This window comes from Salvelinus alpinus, chromosome 37 (genome assembly GCF_045679555.1).
Source record: "Salvelinus alpinus chromosome 37, SLU_Salpinus.1, whole genome shotgun sequence".
NCBI classification, from domain to species: Eukaryota; Metazoa; Chordata; class Actinopteri; order Salmoniformes; family Salmonidae; genus Salvelinus; species Salvelinus alpinus.
Window position 1 is genome coordinate 14,721,107 of NC_092122.1, and position 5,262 is coordinate 14,726,368.

The 5,262-nt window shown below is 45.6% G+C and overlaps 1 long non-coding RNA gene across 1 annotated transcript; it reads right to left on the reverse strand.

Moving 5' to 3' along the window:
- Positions 1-381: 381 nt before the first annotated feature.
- On the reverse strand, positions 382-4,599 carry LOC139565883 (uncharacterized). The gene is made up of 3 exons (XR_011672998.1): positions 4,140-4,599; positions 3,188-3,962; positions 382-2,588 (listed from the first exon to the last, which is right to left on the reverse strand). It is a non-coding gene; the product is annotated as an uncharacterized lncRNA (long non-coding RNA).
- Between the last annotated feature and the right edge of the window lie 663 nt (positions 4,600-5,262).

The following is a 5,262-nucleotide window of genomic DNA, read 5'->3' on the forward strand; positions in this document are numbered from 1 at the left end:
CTCTCTCAAACACACATACACACACGGTCTGGGCAGTGTGGTGGCACTGAACGTGGCCTTGGAGTGGAGCCCCATGTGTAACGAGACAGGGGGTCAGGTTGTGTTCCCCAGAGTGTGAGCCCCTGACACCCGACCCAGGCTGAGGGTCACAGGGTTCCCCGTACACCCAGAATCACCCCCATCCCCTGGGCTGGCGGGACAGAGAGGCCTGGACCTGTGATGATCCCCAAAAGCACCAGGGCTCTTGAGGGGTCAGACAGCCTGCTCAGGCCCTCTGTAGACATAACATACTGACTGGACTACACTCCACACAGACAGGAGACCCTGCCACCAGTACCACACTAAGACAAGAGCTTTTAGCACAGAGAAACTGGAAAACACTGATCTGAAATCATTTATGTTTTTAACACAAACATTATGACAGTAGCATGCTCACATAATGATTGAGGGTAATGGGAATACATGGGAGAAACTGGCATCAAATCATCAGAATGGTATTTAGGGTTAACTGCAGAAAGTCCTCATGGTGTGCTGTTGTGCCTACAGTACTGTACATAGTGTGGTCCCTGCAGGTCCTGAGGCTCTGTGTCTGTCAGGCTCTGGGCAGATAAGGGACATGCTTAATTAAACGCCCTAAAGGCTGTTGAAAGGCACCGTATGCTGCCAGCACGAGAGGACTTGACATCCGAGTGTTTGTCTTTCGCTGAGGTGGTTGTTCAACCAGGAGGGGGGGGGCTAGGCGTAATGGGGCCCAGTTACAGCACCATGCCTGCCAGAGTCATCACAGAGCTGGGGATGGAGGGAGGAGGAGGGGAGGTTTGTGGTGTAAAAAGTAATGGCTTATCCAGATACTCTGCCAGCTCCTAGCCTCTCTCTCCCTCTCTCTCGCTCTCTCCGTCTCTCGCTCTCTCCCTCTCTCACTCTGGCCTAGGTGTCCATGGCTCCAAGACCACAAGAGAGCCCTGCGCAACCAGAGACCAATGGCCCCTCCTCTTCTCCCCTCCTGCACACACACACACACAGACATACACATTCCTGGAGAAAGGGATGGGAGCGTGACAATCGGGAAACAACGGCTGTTAGTTACAGAAAATGCATTACACTGTGGGCAGGGGGAGAGGAGCGGAGGAGAGGAAGTGCTGGGATTAGGCAGTTTGGAGACAGAGAACGGCCCATTTTTACCTTCCGGAAGAATACTCAGATTTATAAGATCTCTGGGGACGCTGATACCCCATCCTTGACCCATCAGCTCCTGATTTAAAAATATGCCTAAATCGGCACATGGCAGTTGTCGGTAGGCCATGTGTAGGTCAGAACTGTCATTCACAGGAAAAATAAAGACAACTTAAATTCCCATCAGGTTGTAAAGGTGTTTGAATAACAATTGTTTGAATATGACATTTCAGACCCTCTACTAAAAACCAACTAATCCCTATGCCTATGTGGCATCAATATGAGTCAGAAATATTTATTCTGGTGTCAAACTTCACTACAGTGTGTAAATAGGATACGTTTGGAACCTCAGTGTGTCACAACAAGTAAATTAAGGTTGGGTTTGGATTACAATTATGTTAACAAATCATGCCCTCTTTTACCAAGCTCTACGTGCAAATGGCCCCTCTGCCCACTTCATTTCACTGAATGGGGGTCCGTTGTTTCTTTGCCCCCAACGCGTTCAAAAGATCACCGATGTTTTTGACTGAAAAGCCCTATACGGATTGACCATGCAATTAATGCTTCCAGCAGGATGCACAGACAACTAGGTTGCATGCCCTGCCGAAGGACCCTATAATGCTGTAAAGGAGCAGATAGTTCTAGAATTACCCGGTGTGTGATAAGGCCAGTGAGAAATACATCAACATCACACAGCAGCGTTATATCATTCACCAATTCTCTATAGAAGAGTTTAATGAGAGTGTAAATCTCGCTTGTTAAAAGAAAACACAGTTAAATAAATCTTATTAACATCCAACACATGCGGCAGACTACTCTCTCTCTTTCTCAGTATCTATCTCTCACACTCCTCAGTCACTGCCTCTCTCCTCTTGTTCAAAAACAAAAAAATGCAAAAGATGAAGTGCGGTCAAAGACACTTCCCCAATGAGTCTCGATTGTGGGCTTAGGCATCACCATCATCCCCTCCCTGGTGCCTCCTGGCTGGATGTGTACATAGTTCTGACTATGGCGGGTCACACAGTAGTTTACCCTGTGGATGGAGGCTGTATTAGACCCAGCTGTGGCCGTTAGGTGAGCCGGTGGGCCTTGTGTGTAATGATGTTACAGGCTGCTATTTGACAGATGTTTCCTCTCCTCCTCTCTCTCTCTCTCTTTCTTTCTTTCCCCCTCTTTCTTTTCCTCATTCTGATGCGCTGACTATGTCTCCCTCTCCTCCCCTGACAATCCTTCCACACCTTGCTCCTCAGTGAGACCGGAACCTTCCACTGCGGCTCACGGGGTGGGCTCCGCTTGACTCATGGTGTTATAAGAGGGGTCGTGACCTGGTCGTATGACTGCTTCCTGTTGTAGTTGAAGAGGTCTTCCGAGGCCTGGGGTGATCACAGGAGATACTACATCCGGTGGTTGAGGACCTGTCACAGTAAAAGACATACATCAGTTGAACAGTAGCTGTTCTGGGACGAAGGGAGAGAGGGAAACAGAGAAAGTGGTGTTATTTATTGCTATGAGGGCCAGAGGGAGATGGTGAAAGAGATGAGTTCACTTCATATAGAAAAGACTGAATACATTTTTTTTTTTAAAACACTTTCATGAACTAACACTCACACTTGAGTCCCCACCCCTTTTCTAGCTCTGACTTTGCTGATAGCTACTTTATTGAGGAACATGTACTATGACTGTGATATGTGGTTGTCCCACCTAGATATCTCAAGATGAATGCACCAACTGTAAGTCCCTCGAGATAAGAGCGTCTGCTAAATGACTAACGTTAATATAAGCAGGAACAGAGAACTGGTGGTCATTTGGGTGTTCTGGATGAATGCCAGGACGACTCTGATGCTTTTACATTTCTGATAATGCTGTTCTCAGACTATTACCTGGAGCTATGTGAACAATAGTTAATATGGGGTAGCCAGTGAAGACAGGCCCATGATACTAGCAAAGAGAACAAACCACTGAAGGACTCTTATATTGGGTTATGGTTTGAATATCTTAGTGTCACTCCAGTTACCTGGGGGGGCTTTCCTCTTTTGTTCTCTATTGCTCCTCTGTTGTTCCTCGAGCAAGGTGGAGGCCGATGACATCATGACTTCCCATTGGACCAACTCCTTGAAGTTTGCAGTTGTCTTAAAAACACACATTTGCGCAAAACTTTTTTTTTTACCCTTTAGTGTGTGTACTTTATTTATACTTTGGATATCACAACATGAAAGTTTTTTTTTAAATCACTGGAGGATGTCTTTAAAGGGAAAATGCACCCACTGATTTGGCCTAGTTTTTTGGCTCAATAAATGCTGGTGGCCATGACAGAAGCCAAACTTGGGGGTGTGGTTTGATGTGGGTGTTTCTTGGGTGTGTCCTTGCCACCATCAAGACACACCCATCTGTCAACCCCCCCCCCTCACCATAATATATTGTTATATTATGTTCTGCTAATATAACAATGCGCACCTTTCACCTTTCATTGTTATTCCCAGCCAATACAGATACTGTGCTTGTCGGCATTTTGTCTGGTAAATGGGGCTGCCTTGGCAAACATGTCAGAGTGGTCATGCCTTCCTGAGTGGTGTCCCATATACTACAGGAGTTTCCTGATCCTGGTGCAGAATACACAGGTTTTCTCCCACCCCATATTGACTGATACAATACAAGTAAAGGTTGTGTATAGTAAAATGTTAATGCCAGGTCTCTCTTCATTCAGGGACATCAGTATCAAGCCCATTTATCAGTCTGGACTTCATCACATCATTCTTGCAAGTCTCCATGTACTGACTCCATACATGTTTCTGTGAACACACAACTGTATTATTAGTAATCACCTCATGTGTTAAGTGCCAGCATCTCATGTATCTGTGAACACATACACACTATCACTGTTCTATTACCAATGGCAGTTAGGGATAGGTAATATCTGATACACAAACAATATATGTTGAAGTTTGAACAGGTCAGACAAAACGTACCTAAATCTGTTCTCCCCATGTACGACCAGACAAGAAGTGCGGCTGGAGGTGAGGTCTTTGCCGGCAGCGCCCCATTGACAGGCATAGTAGCGTAGATCAGCTTCTGACCCCTTATCAAAAGATACTGATCGATCACACACAAACACACTGATTACATTATCAATGGTGGTTATGATTAGCTTGGTGGAACCAACCTGATCCCTGCATTCACCTTTCTATTTCACTTCAGATGTGAAGCTAACTCTGTTTTACAGATGTAGACTGACTGGCCCATGATTGTATTAGATTCAGGCCGATGACGCTATCACACTATGCAACCAACTGTGACATGTTTTGCTATATCCCTGGGTTGGTTTGAGTTTGTTGCTGCTAGTTTGTACACTGCTGTAGTCAGAAATGAGTTGTCTAGTACCACAATATGTATTTTTCCCCTAGACATGGGTTGCACCTCGGGGGGCTAATGTGGTGATAGTGATAACGAGTCTCAAAATATACACAACCAGATACATAACCAGCAGTCTAGCTACGGATATACTCGCCACCACTGGGGACCAACGGACTCCAACCACCTATTCCGCAATAGGCATCCTTTTTAACAAATGAGCCAGGTTTCTTCTGATGGATTTATGCCTTGCCAAACTCTGGTATTTGTCCCTGTGCCAGCTGTTTTCTTAGCTGAGGTAAATCTCGATAAATCAATAGGAGTTAATCTGCTGTGTGACTGTGTGCTGGCCTGTCTAAAAGGCCACTTAATCTCTATTGGTTCCAGAGCATGAATCAAGCCCTCAATGAAGAATCAACAGAGAAGTGACATTCTGATAGCAGGCTCAGTGTTGCTGAGAAATGATATGGGAAACAGAGAAGTCCCATATTTAAAGGGGTATGGTATAGTGCTGGACCCAATATCCCAGGTATGCATCTTTTTTTCAGTAGGTCGTTTCAACTCCGACATAAAACCATTCTTCCTCTAGCATTGTCTCAATTAGGAGGATGGTCTATGTCTCTGTATGGTAAGCTGATCGGAATGCTATGTTATTTGACATGTAACCCTAGCTTCACCTCCACAGTGAACGAGGACGGTTCGAGGTGATATAGAGCAGGAGATGGGTGCAAATCATTTCTA